This window comes from Piliocolobus tephrosceles, chromosome 7 (genome assembly GCF_002776525.5).
Source record: "Piliocolobus tephrosceles isolate RC106 chromosome 7, ASM277652v3, whole genome shotgun sequence".
Classification (NCBI taxonomy): Eukaryota; Metazoa; Chordata; class Mammalia; order Primates; family Cercopithecidae; genus Piliocolobus; species Piliocolobus tephrosceles.
Window position 1 is genome coordinate 32,843,037 of NC_045440.1, and position 16,621 is coordinate 32,859,657.

Sequence of the window (16,621 nt, forward strand, 5' to 3'; positions counted from 1 at the left end):
TCTTTTCTTTTCTTTTCTTTTCTTTTCTTTTCTTTTCTTTTCTTTTCTTTCTGATGGAGTCTAGCTCCATTGCCCTGGCTGCATTGCAGTGGCATGATCTCGGTTCGCTGCAGCCTCCACCTCAGGGGTTCAAGCAATTCTCCTACCTCCGCCTTCTGAGTCGCTGAGATTACAGGTGCATGCAGCCACACCTGGCTAATTTTTTGTATTTTAGCAGAGGCAGGGTTTCACCAGGTTGCCCAGGCTGGTCTCAAACTCCTGAGCTCAGGCAATCCACTTGCCTCAGCCTCCCAAAGTGTTAGGATTACAGGCATGAGCCACCGCACCCAACCTATATGTCTGTTTTAATGCCAGTACCATACTGTTTTATTATGATAGCTTTGTCATATATTTTGAAATCTGATAGCACGATTCATCCAGATTTGCTCTTCTTGCTTGAGATTACTTTGGCTATTGTTTCTTGTGTGGTTCTATATTAATTTTAGGAGGGTTTTGCCTACTTCTGTGAAAAACACCATTGGAATTTTGTCAGGGATTACATTGAATCTGTAGATCACTTTGACTATTATGAGCATTTTTAATTCTTCTAATCTATGAACAAATGATATTTTTCCACTTATTTGTCTCTTCTTCAATTTCTTACATCAATGTCATATAGTTTTTAATTTATAAATCTATCACCTACTTGGTTAATGTTTTCCTAAGTATTGTATTCTTTTTAGTGCTGTTATAAATGGAGTTGTTAATTTCTTTTTTGGAGAGTTTATTGCTAGTGTATAGGAAGGCAACTGATTTTTCTATTTAATTTAGTATCTTGCAAATTTACTGAATTTATTTATTAGTTCTATGAGGTTTCTGGTAGATTCTTTACAGTTTTTTATTTATAAGATTATGTCATCTGCAAACAGAGACAATTTTACTTTTCTCTTTCTGACTGAATGGCTTTTATTTCTTTGTCTTGCCTAATTGCTCTGGCTAGGACTTCCAGTACTATGTTGAATAGAAGTGACAAGATACATATCATTGTCTTGTTCCTGCTATTAGAAGAAATATTGTTAGCTATTTGCTTCATTATGTTAACTGTGGACCTGCTACATATGACTTTTATTATGTTGAAGTAGTCTTTCTACACCTAATTTGTTGAGTTTTTATCGTGAATTCATATTAAAAATTGTCAAATGCTTTGTGTGCACATATTGAGATGAACATACAGGTTTTATCCTTCATTCTATAAATGTAGTATGTCACATTTGCTGAATTGCATATGTCAAACCATCTTTGCACCACAGGGATAAATCACTCTTGGACAAGCTATATAATACTGTTTGGTTTCACTCATGTGAGTGAAGCTATAGAAGTCAACTTATAGAAGCAATGAATAACACGATGGCTGCCAGGGGCTGGGGTGGGGGAATGGGAATGGAGAGATGTTGGTTAAAGGGTACAAAGTCTCAGTTGTGCAGGATTGAATGGTTCAGAAAATCTAATGTGCAGTATGGTAACTGTAGTTAATAATGCTTATTGTACACTTGAAAATTGTTAAGAGAGTAGACAAATGTTCTCACCACACCAAAAAAAGGTAATTACATGAAGTGATGTATATGTCAGGTAGCTTGCTTGCAATAATCATTTCACAATGTATATGTATATCAAAACCTCACATTATACACCTTTAATATGTAAATTGTTATTTTTCAATTATACCGCAATAAAGCTGGAAAAAATTAAATAAAACAAACAAATAAAATCTAATAGTACATTTTAAAAGTACCTAATAGTATTCAAAAATAATGTAACATTGTTAAAATGCTCTTACAGGGTTTTGTTTTGCTCATGATCTTAATTATGGATATGAATGTGATAAACAATAATTGCAGCCTGCTATATGTAGATAATGTTTGATTTGTTAAAGTTAGTGAGACTGTTCAATTGACAAAATCTAAAGTGAACCCAAACCTAAATATTCACTATTGGTCTCAGTATCTCTCCTCTCTCTCTCTCTCTCTCTCTGACACACAGACACACACACACACGCACACACACACACACAATGTCCCTAATGTCCCTTTTCATTTGGTCTGGGAATCAGCACTCAGTGACAACAACCATGTGAAATTTTGTCCATTAGAATTTTCTATAGAGCTTTAAATAACTCCAGTGATAGTCAGTTACTTTTTCCTTGAGTTTTTTTAAGGTGCCAGCCAAAAAGGCTGCCCTTAGCCAGGACCAATTTATCAGTTTCAAAGGAAAAGATAATAAAAGTGTCATTTCTGGCCATAGCACTGCAGGTGCTGCTGATATCCTAATATTAAAGTTTATTATAAGTAGGGCTGTCTCTTAGTTTTTGATATCAAAATTGTTTCCAAGTCTTGTTAAGACCCCATGTTACTCTTGATGGGAGGAAAGGAAAAAATAACCCAAAGTGACCCCAGTGGGGCACTGAAGTGACTGAGCTATTAAACACCTAGCTATGTGGATGGTTTTGTGGAGTTCTTCAATTTATCACAGATACAACCTGCCAGGAGAAAATTAATTTAAAACTCACTTCCCTTGCAGGTCTGCTAAAGATATTCAGAATGTGAGAAAGGTTTACAGAAAGAGAGTCAAAATAATTGTTGACTCCCAAGAGGCATTCCTGGTTTCTGTTCTTTTAATAACTTGCGTCTTCTCACAGCTCTTTATCAACAGGACTTCTAAATGAAGGAAGCAAGTAAATAAAGTATTCCCGATGTGGGATAATCTACAGGAAATGGTTCTGACCTAATAGAGAAGACGGAGTAAATATTTCTTTCATCATCTACAGATGAGTAGTCTGGCTTTTCTAATGAGAAGCAGTATATCTTATTTAAAAGAGCTTTGGATTCAAACGGAACTTTGTTCGAATTCTAATTCTTCTAGTCATTACCTGTGTAAACATGGGCAAATTTCCTAAAGTCACTGAGTCATCTATATCAATAAAATTGAAATATTAGTGACCACATTTAGGGCTACAGAGAGAATGAGTGGATAGCATCTCTTCTGCTAGGAATGTTCTTCCTTCAGATTGTTATAAAGCCATATCCTTCTCACCATTCAGGGAAATTCCAAAGCCAGCTCTTCAGACAGTTTTCCCCTCATTACCTATATTAGTCCATTTTGCTTTACTATAAAGGAATACTGAAGGCTGGGTAATTTATAAAGAAAAGATGTTTATTTGAGCTAATGGTTCTGTAGGCTGTACAAGAAGTGTGGTGCCAGCATCTGCTTCTGGCGAGAGTCTCTGGAATCTTATAGTCATGCTAGAAGGTGAAGAAGAAGTGGCTGTGTCACATGGCCAGAGTGGAGTAAGGGAGAGAGCAAGCTCTTTTAAACAATGAGATCTTGCACGAACTCATAGAATGGAAACACACTTATTACTATGAAGACATCACCAAGCCATTCATGAGGGATCTGTCCACATAACCCAAACACCTTCCACAGGCCCACCTCTGACATTGGAAGTCACATTTCCACATGCGATTTGGAGAGGACAAATATCCAAACCGTATCATTGTGACCTTGGTCCCCTAAATCTCATGTCCTTCTCACGTTGCAAAATCTAATAATCCCTCCCCAGTAGTCCCCAAAGTCTCACCTCATTTCAGCATCAACTCAAAAGTCCAAAATCTCATCTGAGACTAAAGGCATGTTAGTTCCACTTATGAGCCTATAACATCAAAAACAAGTTATTTACTTCCAAGATAGAATGATGGTACAGGTGTTGGGTAAATATTCCCATTCCAAAGGGGAGAAATCAGCCAAAGAAAGGGACAACAGATGACATGCAAGTCTGAAACCCAGAAAGAAGTCATTTAAATCTGAAAGTTCTAAAATAATATCCATTGACTCCATGTCCTGCATCCTGGGCACACAGGTGCAAGGGGTGAGCTCCAAAGGTCATAGGCAGCTCCGTACCTGTTGCTTTCCTGGGTGCAGACCCTGTGGCTGCTGTCATGGGTTAGAGTTGAGTGCCTGCAGGTTTTTCAGTCTCAGGGTGTAAATTATTGGTGGCTCTACCATTCTTGGGTTTGGAGGGCAGAAGCCCCCTTCCCACAGCTCCACTAGGCAGTGCCCTGATGGGGATTCATTCTGGGGGCTCCAACCCCACATTTCTCTTCAGCACTGCCCTAACAGAGTCTTTCTGTGGGAGTTCTGCCCCTGTGGGAGGCTTCCATTTGGGCACCTAGGCTTTTACATACAACCTCTGAAATCTAGTTGGAAGCTGCCAAGCTTCCTTCACTCTTGCACTCTGTGCAACTGCAGACTTAACACCACATGGAAGCTACTGAGGCTTCTGGCTTGAGTCCTGCAGAACTGTGGCCCACGCTATACCTGGAACTCTTTGAGCCAAGGCTGGAGCCAGAGTGGCTGGGATATGGGGAACAGTATCCTGAGGCTGAGCAGGGAAGTCCTGCCATGGACCTGGCCCCTGAAGCCATTCTTTCCTCCCAGGACTCTGGGTCTGTGATAGTAGGAGTAGCCTGGTAGAAATCTTTCTGAACTGCCTTGAAGGCCTTTTTTCCATTGTCTGGGCTACTAGCACTTGGCTCTCCTTTAGTCATGACAATTTCTCTAGGATGTGGTTGCTTCATAGCTGCTTCAATTCCTCTCCTGAAAAAGCTCTATCCTTCCTTATCACCTTGCCGGATGGCAAATTTTTCAATTTTTTTACACTTTTCTTCCCTTTTCCTTATAAATTCCAACTTTAAATTATTTCTTAGCTCTCATATCTGTTCGTAGGCTGTAAGAAGCGGCCATACCACTTCTTGAATGCTTTGATGCTAGAAATTTTTTCCTCCAGATACCCTACATCATTACTCTTACATTCAACCTTCCACAAAGTCCTTGTGCACGGACACAGTACAGCCAACTTCTTTGCTTGGGTGTAACAAGGATGACCTTTGCTCCAGTTCTCAATACATTCCTCATTTCCAACTGAGACTTCATCAGTCAGTCCTTCACTGTCCATATTCCTGTTAGCATTTTGTTCACAACTACTTACAAAGTCTCTAAGTAAAGTTCCAAACTTTCCCTTGTCTTCCTGTATTCTTCTGAGCCCTCCATATTCTTCTAACTTCTGCCTGTTACCCAGTTCCAAAGCCACTTCCACATTTTCAGGTACTTTTAGAGTAACACCCCACTCCACATTACCAATTATGTGTATTAGTCAATTTTGCATTGCTATAAAGAAACACCTGAGGCTGGGTAATTTATAAAGAAAATGGAAAGGTTTATTTTGGCTCAAGATTCTGCAAACTCTGTAAGAAATGTGTTGCTGGTATCTGCTCCTGGTGAGGGACTCAGGAAGCTTACAGTCATAGCAGAAGGTAAAAGGGGAGAAGGCATATCACATGGTAAGAGAAGGAGTAAGAGAGAAGGGGACGAAGCATCAGGCTCTTTTAAACAACCAGATCTTGTGTGAACTCATAGTGAGAACCCACTCATTACTGTGAGGACAGCACCAAGTTATTCATGAGAGATCTGTTCCCATGAACTAAATACTTCCCACTAAGCCCCATCTCCAACATTGGAGATCACATTTTAACGTAGGTTTGTAAAGGACACATATCCAAGCCATATCTTCATCCAAAGTTGCTGCCACACCAGTCCTATAACTCTAGCTTATTTGCTTTAGTGATCTATTTGCAGAAATTATTTTGGTTGCAAATGTACTTATTATGTATTTCCCTCAGTAGAATATTCTATCTCCAGCCTATGCTGTCTCCAGCTTTTTGAGCTGTGGCTGACACCTAGGATAGCTTCATATAAATAGTTTGAAATGAATAAAAAACAGAGGCAAAGTAAAAGTACTCAACATAGATGCTAGTCTATAATAGATGCTCAAAATTTTGCCACAAATTATCTATTTTGTTGGGGCTGTTAGCTTTAAGTGGTGGTCTATCCCAAATGAATATCTATGCCAAAATGTTAAAGTTTGGCAGAACTTATTTAAATCTTGGAATTATGTTTAAAACAGCTATTTCTGGAGACTTAGGAAATTTGCTATAAATGTGAATGTGACAAGTAAGATAATATACAAATCCCTTTTTCCTACTTTGTGTTGATTATATCAAGTTTTTGGAGACAGAATAAAGTTCTATTCACTATCAGCACATTATTTTCTCTGTCTAGCTACCTGCATTCCAGGTGCACAACATGGGCTGATATACACCAATGAAAACATTATTAGAGCAATGACGGAAAAATAAAGATGCTAAACACTAAGTTTAAAAGCTAAAGATTAAGATATGTGAGAGAAAGAAAAGACTTGAATGATACAGCAATTTATTTCTTTCTCTATCCCTTCCACCAAATGCTGAGACTCTGGAAGAGCCCTCCAAGTGAGAGAAAGTAATGCAGTTAAACTGGAAGGATTTGAGAAGCTTAGCAAAAGATCTGTTTTTGTGGTCTTTCCTTAAACTTTCCAAAGACTGAGCTGGGAGAAGAGACTGGAGTGTTGATAAAATGCCTCCTTTGAAACTGAGGGATATGAGAATAGAGAAAAACCAGGCTGTGCTAATCGTTTCTAGAAATGGAATAAGTAGCTATGAGAGATGTTAGATGCAAAGCATAGCCATTCGCAGCCCCAAGTTTCTTATAGCCCCCAAGTGTCATAGGGTAGATTTCAAAATCTCCTACAAGCTCAGAAGTGAGTCCAAAAGATTGCTGGGAGAAAGCAGGAAGAGAGGGAGGAAAAATAACGAAGAAGAAAAAGGAAAATGGGAGTTTTATTATGAGGGTATGGAGATATGCTTTGAGATGACGAGGCAGGCAGACTCCTCCCTAAAGGTTGTGAGAATGCTGACTCCCTGGCTCCCTCTCAGAGGATCAGCATTGTTAGGGAGCTGCTCATTTCCCATTCAAGGGCACCTTTACATTACTGGACCAATGATCAGGTACAACAATGTCCATCTGGAATGGAAATCTCAGAAATAAGCAGCAATGACTTTTTTATTTTTTATTTTTTTAGTACCGTTTTGGCTACTTTCCCAGCGATATTACTCCAGCAGTTTCTCAAGTCTTACCACTCCCCCCATCTACCTGCCAGTTTAAAACCACCAAAAAGAAGAGGGACAAAGAAAATATACCTGATGAGAGGCACTAAGTTTTTAAAGTATAAAACATATGCCTGGAAGTCAGAAAAAAAATGTGAATTACCATAAAATAACAAAAATAACCATAATCACAGCCATCATTACAGGAGCAAACATGGATATGTTGTTTGTTATATGCCAGACACTGCTCCCAGTTCTTTGTATAGATTAATACATTTAATATCCACAACACCATTATGATTTAGTTACTCTTGCCATGCTCACTTTATAAACAGGGAAACTGAGACACAGTGGGGTAAGTGTAACTTACTAAGGGTGACGTATGTGGCGGAATATGAAGTCTAACTCTTAGTTTATGCTCCTAACCACTATATACCTGACTTATATATAAAGTAGGTGTAATTGTATTTGCATATAAAATTCTGTGGCTTTCAGATTAAACATACTTTTGGACAGTGACACAAGTCTAAACTTTAGGTCTCTGCCCAAAACTAGGATTAAATATGAAAAAGGATCATGTTAAGAGGAGCTTTCTAGGCCGGGCACGATGGTCCATTCCTGTAATTCCCAGCACTTTTGGAGACTGTGGTGGGCATATTGCTTGAGTCCAGAAGGTCAAGACCAGCCTGGACAACATGCTGAGACCCTGTCTCTACAAAAATACAAAAATTAGTCTGGTATGGTGTTGTGTGCCTATGGCTCCAGCTACTAGAGAGGCTGAGAGGCAGGAGGATTACCTGAGCCTTGGCGTTTATGGCTGCAGTGAGCCCTGATTGTGCCACTGCACTCCGGCCTGGGCGACAGAGTGAAAAGACCCTGTCTCAAAAAAAAAAAAAAAAAAAAAGAAAAAAAAAGAAAAAGAAAATTTTCTAATTAGATATTGAAGAAAAAAATAACACTATCAAGTGTGACAGTGGTATCTACCCTTATGTCCTAGTTTGTCATCTTGTGATTTTTAGAGCTAGATAAATGATTTATAATTATGAAATATTGCCATCAAGTCTTTTAAGCTTTGCCTTTTATCTCCTCCAGTGTGAGCCCTTGAGAATACTATCAGTACCAGGTGGTCTCGTCCACTCATTATCCCTATAGAAAATGCCATGGAGTTATAGAAATTTCTGTTAAATCTATTCATACATGCCACAAAAAATTAAGGCACATACAAACAGACAAATAAATAGGTAAGTTGTATTGCTCTTTGTCCCATTTCTCTCACTTAATCACACCAAATATTTAAAAGTAAATTTCAAAATTACTTCCAGAGTCCTCTTCTAGAAAAAAAAAAAAAAAAAAAAGTCCCCTGTTAGTTGTTTTTCTTCCACAGTAGAGAAAGCTAGAGGGGAGGATTTGGTTAAGAAAAGAGTGTTAGAATCTTGCTGCGTGTTCCATCAGAGTACACAACGAGGTCTTTCATTTAAAGCAGATCAAACGATGGACACATTATCTGTTATTGTTTAGCTGCCTGGGTTTAGGATGAAATTACCAGCTGCCCAGGGGCCCAGCATTTCAGCTTCAGATCTAGCTGTGCTCATAACACAAGGCACAATGCTTAATGACATTGTCAGCCATTTAACATAAAAATAACATGCTGTAATCAAGTGGGGACTTTTCCACTGTGTCACTCTTGGGGCCCATTTCAGGAAGCCTAGGAAACCTGCCACTGAGTTTTAAGGGGAGACAAAAAACAGAAAATGCTTCAAAGGGGGCAAAGGTAATTGTTCCCTATTAATTTTTTTCTAAAATAATATTTTTAGTTTCTTTTTTTAACGTGTTACTATTTTGAGAAAGTTGTACTAATGGCTTCAAATATGATACTTTCAGATTCTTATTTTTTTAAAAATCTATGGATTAGAATCTAAGGAAAATCAGAAGGTCCCAAAATGCAATATCTAAGACATCTAGGTTGGCATAACCCTTGAGAAGGAGCTCTAGTTCTTAGCAGGAATAATGTTACCTGCCACCTAAATAAATGCTAAGGTTTAGTGTGTGGAAATAATAAAGCCAGGGAGATGAAGTGGATTCTAGATATATTAAATCTGGGATAGTTTCAAATAACAGCCTTAAGCAATAAAGGGAAGCTTCCATCCTGTATTCATAATGTCAGTGTTACTGTGGAAATGCTAGCTTTAAAATATAAGCAGCCAAGGTTGTCTTCTCAAAAGACTCTCTTCAGACATTATTTTAAGTCCCTTTGAACAGGGAAGCAGAATGTCACCAACTGCGGACTCTTGAGTTTTGATGTGATGAATTCTTGCTGACATCCTAGTGCTAGAGATGCTGCTCTTGAATTATTTGGAACTGAAGGCATTTCCATATGGACAAGCTCTCATTCCAAGAAGACAGAATGATGGTGAAAAATGTGGGCCTAGATAGAAAGACGACTTGAATAGCTGTGCCATTTTGGAAACTGTGGGATAGAAGACTGGCAGGGGGATAGGGTAGTAAGAGGAAGACAAGTGCGTTGTAAATATAGAATCAAAACCTGCCATTGCCAAGTGCAAAATCCATTACAAGTTTGAGGTGAGATTAAAAGATAAATAACCCTGAACATGCTCCTCTTTGCCTCTGTGAAGAAATAGCAATTCTATTTGCTGTATTTGGGAGAACCCAAATGTAGAATTAGAAGTTCTGGGTGAAGCGTTGGCTCTCTTAACAAGCTGGGAAAACTTGCACGAATTAATTAACCTCACTGAGCCTCAGTTTGCTTAACTGTATATTGGAGCTAGTAGCATATTGTCTAATTCATATGATTCTTGTGATAATCAAAAATGAAATGAAATAATGCATGTGAAAATGTATGGCAAATTGTAAAGAAGAATGCAAGTGTAGTATCCTATCATAATTAGGTAGTTAAAAGCTAGCAAAAGAATAAAGAGGGACTTGAATGCTAGCTTCATGATGGTAAGTGCATTATTTTATTCACTGATATATCTGCAGTGCCTACAATGCAGTCAGGCAAATTGGGAAGTGCTCAATAAATTACTGTTGAATGAAAAAATAAATTATTTTGTTGTTTCTTTTTGAAAGATTTAGAAACATTCTTCATTTGCTTTTGGAATTCTTGTCTGAAACATCATGCCTATGGTAAGAATACAAAGCCATTTGAAGCTCCTGTTTTCTCAGTAAAACGGGAATATTACCTTACTTTTCATACCCAAGGGAGGAAAAAAAATTGTCTTATTTGATCTCTCTTTCAATAATTAAATGTTGAAAAGAAAAAGTGCACATGTATGTGTCCATATACACATCAAGGTCAATAAAATTTGAATAAAAATTTAAAATTTGGATCTTTTGTATCAATACCACATTGTTTATGAAGTTTAACTCATTAACAAAATGGGCAGTTACCAATGGCCTCGTTATGTGTGAAACGGGTAAACAGTTGGTACACACACACACACACACACACACACACACACCAGTTCTGGTCTTTGGTTTAAAATGTGACCTTACAGTAATGATTAGAAAAAAAAAAAATCATTTTAGGACTGGAAATGTCAAAGCACTCTATCAGTCTTTGGCTAGTTTTTCTATTTCTTACTGTCTCTCAGAAATAAAAATTCATTGCTATAAAGTAGCTGTTTCTGTATAATGGCAACTAAGTTTGTGGAGTACTAGTTATCCAGCAACAAAATATATCAGACAGCATCATATAAAATTTTTTGACAATTATTATTAGAACTGAATTTTATATTTATGCTTACAATAGAGAAAGGGTTTCCTAAATAATTTATGGTATACATAAGCATGCTAGAAACATATTTAAAACACTTCAAAGAAATAATTGTTTTCAAGGGCTCTCTGGCACCTGAGAAGTACTATTTATAAGCAGTTAATTGACACACTACTTATAAGTCATCTTTATGTGTGTGGGGAAAAAAAAAAAAAAAAGATGCCTAAAGACCTCTATTAGAAAACAATTTGCCACTCTGTATTTCCATCTACTGTATGTATTTGAAAGATATTAAACTACCTTAAAAGTATATTAAAATTCATTGTTTTTCTTTATTTTCTACATACTCAAACTAGAATCTCTTCCTCTCCCACTCCCCAAAGACACACAGACATGTCCATATGCATTTGCTCTGCAATAGTGAGTTTTTCTTGTATTTTGTTTTGCCATTCAGAGAAGAGAACTGTGTAAACTGACTTTCTTTGTCCTAAAGAATAAGAGCAGGATCCCCTCTGCTGGCATCAGCACCTCCTGTTTATCCTTCTTACACCACCTCTCCAGTTCTAGGCCCTGGGAGAGCCTCTCCCACAGGCTCCACATTATATCCCTGGAAGAATAATGCTTCCCTGTCTCTCACCCAGGTCTTGGCAAAAAGCAGAGATCACTGAGGCCAATTTTCCCTGGGGAATGGTCTGAATTACTTGTCCACTTGAGTGATGGTCCTGGCAAAATATCTAATTGATGGCACTGCCTGGTGTTTATTATTCTAATAGTCCTGAAGAAAGGCTGGATGATTCTCCATTAACCCACAATGAAACTCTAGGGGAGCATTTCCACAGCACTTTAGAGCTTGTTAACCTAAAAGTAATTGGGCATATAAATTTAGAGGGTCTTATTTGTTCGGCCAGCACTAAGTGGAAGAAAAGAATGGCCATATTTACCCTATTTAAATATTCCATTCAAAGAAAATATGCCAAAAGCACGCTGACTATCCAGGGTCCTGAGAGACAGATCTTGGAAAGACAGCACAGCACACACGTGAGCCATTACGCCACTCCCATTGGAGCACAAAGGGTCACATATGACTACTCTAGCATTTGTGCCTTTATTTGTAGCAGCAGATGAAACAACAAATGCATCCAGTCAGGAAAATACTATGCTGGTTCACGTTTAGCATGACTTTCCACACTCTACCTTCGGCCAGTGAATATTGACAACAGGATGCACACTGGGAGAGGAGAGCTGGGGAGCAAACATTACAAATGCAGGCACAGGATTGTTATGTTAATATGGAAGAACAGTCCAGGAGCTTGGTGGACTAGGAGGGTATGAGTGTTAGCAAGATAAGCAGCAGAGAGAGCCTTAGAGAAGGAATCCACAAGAGAAGGAAGAAGGAAGGGAGAGAGCAAGGAAATTTGAGAGACATGGAGGGGAGCTAGGTATTTGCAACAATTTGCTGTGATTTCATCCAGATTAAACTTTGCCGAATAGTGGTCGTGTGATTGCTTTTGCATTTTTATTAGATCCATAGCTTGTGTTTGTCTCTCACCTGGGAGTGCTTTAAATAACTGTGACCTTCCATGACACAATTGTTCTTTGCATAGGCTTTCCCTTCCCTCCCTGAGATAAGGAAGAAACACATTAAAAGCCACCAGGTAGAGGAATTACATGGGTACAGAATGGCTCGAGCAATTGGAACACTGATAAGATTAACAAATGTCGAGGTTGGTCTCACTCTCCAGAAGTAATTGTAAGCGAACCAAAGTAGTAGTGGGCATGTCATGTGATGAAACTCACATTTTGTGGTAGATACTTATACTTCATATTAAATCTCCAAACAATGTCATGTGGATACCTATCAAAAGCACCCTGCTGCATACCTGTCAGGTACTTCTCATTCCAGCCCAGGAACCTCTCTGTTGGTGCTAAAGCATGAGATGCACAAGACTGCTAGGCACCCATGCAAGTGCAATCAGGAGACAGGGAGGAATTACTATCCCATGGGACAAACCAATGGGAAACAGGATCCATAATTTTTTCTCCCATTGTTCTTTAATGGACTGTTCAATGAATCAAGTACATGGAGGACAACTATAGGTGGTATGAGTATGGGGAACAAAAACTTTATAAAAAACGAACTGGGTTATTGTAACAGAACACTGTAGGGGATTAGAAGGTGATTCATGTCTTCTTTTTATGAAGTATAGCATTTTACAAACACTAATTAGTATAACTTCCAGAAGATAGTCCCAAGAGATCTACTATGTTTCATTTGATAACAACTGGTGGCCAGCTTGATAGCACACCTTGTTACTGAACCTCCTCCATTCTCTGCTTCATTTCCCTTTTTCTTCACTCTTGTGACCCAGGATTTCACTCGGTGATAAATTGGTAACATACAAACCTTTGCCTGGGGCTCTGCCTCATTGAGTCACAGGGACACCTCCATTTACAGTACCAACAAGAATCTACCAGAAAATGGCCAGGAAATCATCTTACCATGTTTAATGTTGACTTAAGTACTTGGATTACAATGATGGGTGGTAGGAAATACAAGGGATAGAAGCTGCATTGACTGCAAAAATAAAAAAAAAAAATAGAGGTAGTAGCATGACTGAGTCATTGTAGCAGAGCAAGGCAGGGATTTTGAGGTAATTCATACTTACCTGTTATGAAGTGAATATTTTAGGAATTGTCTTAAGTTTTGTTCTTAAGAGTTTAGATCATTGGTAATGTACATGAGTCTTTTGGTTTAGAAAACTAGAAAGAGTCTACAACAAACAGAACATTGGAGGCCAATGTCTAAAATAACCCAAAGCCAGAATATTTACTGCAGAAAGATAATAACTATCTCAGCTCTTGTATGTACTGAGACTAAAATAAGAAAACTCATGCAAAGTATAAGAAAGTAGTAGTGGGCATCTCAGGTGAAGAAACTGAAATTTTGAGTAGATACTTATACTTTCACATTAACCTAGCATGAAAGTATAAGTATCAGCTATAAATGAAGTTATAAAATTTTCATAATCAATTTTATGAAATTGTTCCTCAGTATATTTGGAATTTTGGATTTTTGTTTTTAATTTCAATTTTTAATTGTAAATTGATAAAACTGTATATTTATGGGTGAAAAAATGATGCTGTAATTTATTAATATAATGTGTGATAATTAAATCAACCTAACTAACATCCATGACCTCAAATAGTTATTTTAAATAGTTATCTTTTTTTCTTGTGGTGAGAACATTTGAAATATACTCAGCAATTTTGAAGTGTACAATATATTATTATGTTCACCACACTGCAATATGTCTCAAAGAAAAATATTTTATTCCTCCCATCTAACTGAGGCTTTGTACCCTTCAACCATCATCTCCCTGTTCCCCCATCCCCACCCCCAGCCTCTGGTAGCCACCATTCTACTCTTGCTTCTTTGAATTTGATTGGTTTTGATTCCACAAATAAGTGATAACATGTAGTGTTTGATGTTGGGGTCTGCGTGTTTCCTAAACAAAGGAATGAACACACAAGACAACACAGGACGAGACATACATGGTGGCCACCCTGAACAGCACGCTCTGCTTTATTTTATAGGGTCGTTTGTGGAATGTTGCCAAATCACAAGATACATTGTTGTTTTTCTGACCTTTCCCTGACTTTCTGGATTTTCAAGATGTTTATGCATAAACCAGCCCCTAGGGTCTGCTGTTTGCATCTGGCTCCTTTGTCCTCCCTGTTTGCAGGGAAGGAACGCCCTGCTTCATTTGCAAGAGCAGGACTTATCAGGAATGCCTCGTTTGCGAGCACGTAGTCCTCTACAGTTTGACTTTCGGTACCTGGTTTATTTCACCTGAAAATATAGTCTCCAATTTCATGCATGTTTTTGCAAATGACAAATTTTTTTTTTCCTTTTAAGGCTGAACAGTGTTCCATTGTGTATATATACCACATTTTCTTTATTCATTCATATGTTGATGGACACTTTGGTTGATTCCATGTGTAGATATTGTGATTGGTGCTGCAATAAGCATGAGAGTACAGCCACCTCTTTGACATACTGACTTAGAATATTTTGGGTGGATATTCCAAAGTGAGATTGCTCTTTCACCTAGTAATTCTACTTTTAGTTTTTTGAGGAAACTCCAAAATTTTTGCATAAGGGCTGTACTAATTTATAGTCAATGTGCATTCAGTACAGCAGTATTCAAGGCTTCCCTTTATTCCACAGTACTTTTTGCTTTTTCAGAGCCCATTTATTTTATAAATTGGTGGTTATGTATTTTGCTATTTTGTGATCATCTCAAAACCTTTAGTTGACCTCATTAAAGGTATTATGCACATATTTGATACTTTGGAGACTACATATTCTGGGACCCCAAAACTGTATACTGGAGAGAATTTTATGTTAATCTTGACATTCATCCAACTCTGGCTCTGGATTGACAGCAAAGTCAGCTTGAAAGTCTTACATGAATGATTAACGTTTTGGGGGTTAGAATCTTTTGTATAAAGGCAAATATTTCTAGGTGAATAATCATTCCCTGTGACAATGGTTCCATGGCTTTTTGATATAGAGAATTTCAGAAATAAAGATCGACATGGAAGTTTTGGTTTTTGAACATTTATATTGTTGTAGAGTCAAATACTGTTTAAAAAGGGGACATACTGCTGGAAGCAATTCAACTACTTGAAGATATAATATGTCTGAAGATGTGGTTACACATTCATCTTGCATTAAATTAATATATCTTATCAGCTTAAGGAGATTTTGGGCTGAGATGATGGGGTTTTCTAAATATACAATCATATCATCTGCAAACAGGGACAGTTTGACTTCCTCTTTTCCTAATTGAATACTCTTTATTTCTTTCTCTTGCCTGATTGCCCTAGCCAGAACTTCTAACACTATGTTAAATAGGAGTGGTGAGAGAGGGCATCCCTGTCTTGTGCCAGTTTTCAAAGGGAATGCTTCCAGGTTTGCCCATACAGTATGATATTGGATGTGGGTTTGTCATAAATAGCTCCTACTATTTTGAGATACGCCCCATCAATACCTAGTTCATTGAGAGTTTTTAGCATGAAGGGCTGTTGAATTTTGTCAAAGGCCTTTTCTGAATCTATTGAGATAGTCATGTGGTTTTTGTCATTGGTTGTGTTTATGTGATGGATTACGTTTATTAATTTGCATATGTTGAACCAGCCATGCATCTCAGGGATGAAACCAACTTGATCATGGTGGATAAGCTTTTTGATGTGCTGCTGTATTTTGTTTGCCAATATTTTACTCAGGAGTTTTGCATCGATGTTCATCAGAAATATTGGTCTAACATTCTCTTTTTTTGTTATGTCTCCGCAAGGCTTTGGTATCAGGATGATGTTGGCCTCATAAAATTAATTAGGGAGGACTCCCTCTTTTTCTATTGATTGGAATAGTTCCAGAAGGAATGGTACCAGTTCCTCTTTGTACCTCTGGTGGAATCTGGCTGTAAATCCATTGCAATCTACCCATCTGACAAAGGGCTAGTATCCAGAATCTACAAAGAACTTAAACAAATTTACAAGAAAAAATCAAACAACCCCATCAGAAAGTGAACAAAGGGTATGAACAGACACTTCTTAAAAGAAGATATTTGTGCAGCCAACAGACACATGAAAAAATGCTCACCATCACTGGCTATCAGAGAAATGCAAATCAAAACCACAATGAGATACCATCTCATGCCAGTTAGAATAGCGATCACTAAAAAGTCAGGAAACAACAGGTACTGGAGAGGATAAGGTGAAATAGGAACACTTTTACACTGTTGGTGGGACTGTAAACTAGTTCAACCATTGTGGAAGACAGTGTGGTGATCCTCAAGGATCTAGAACTAGA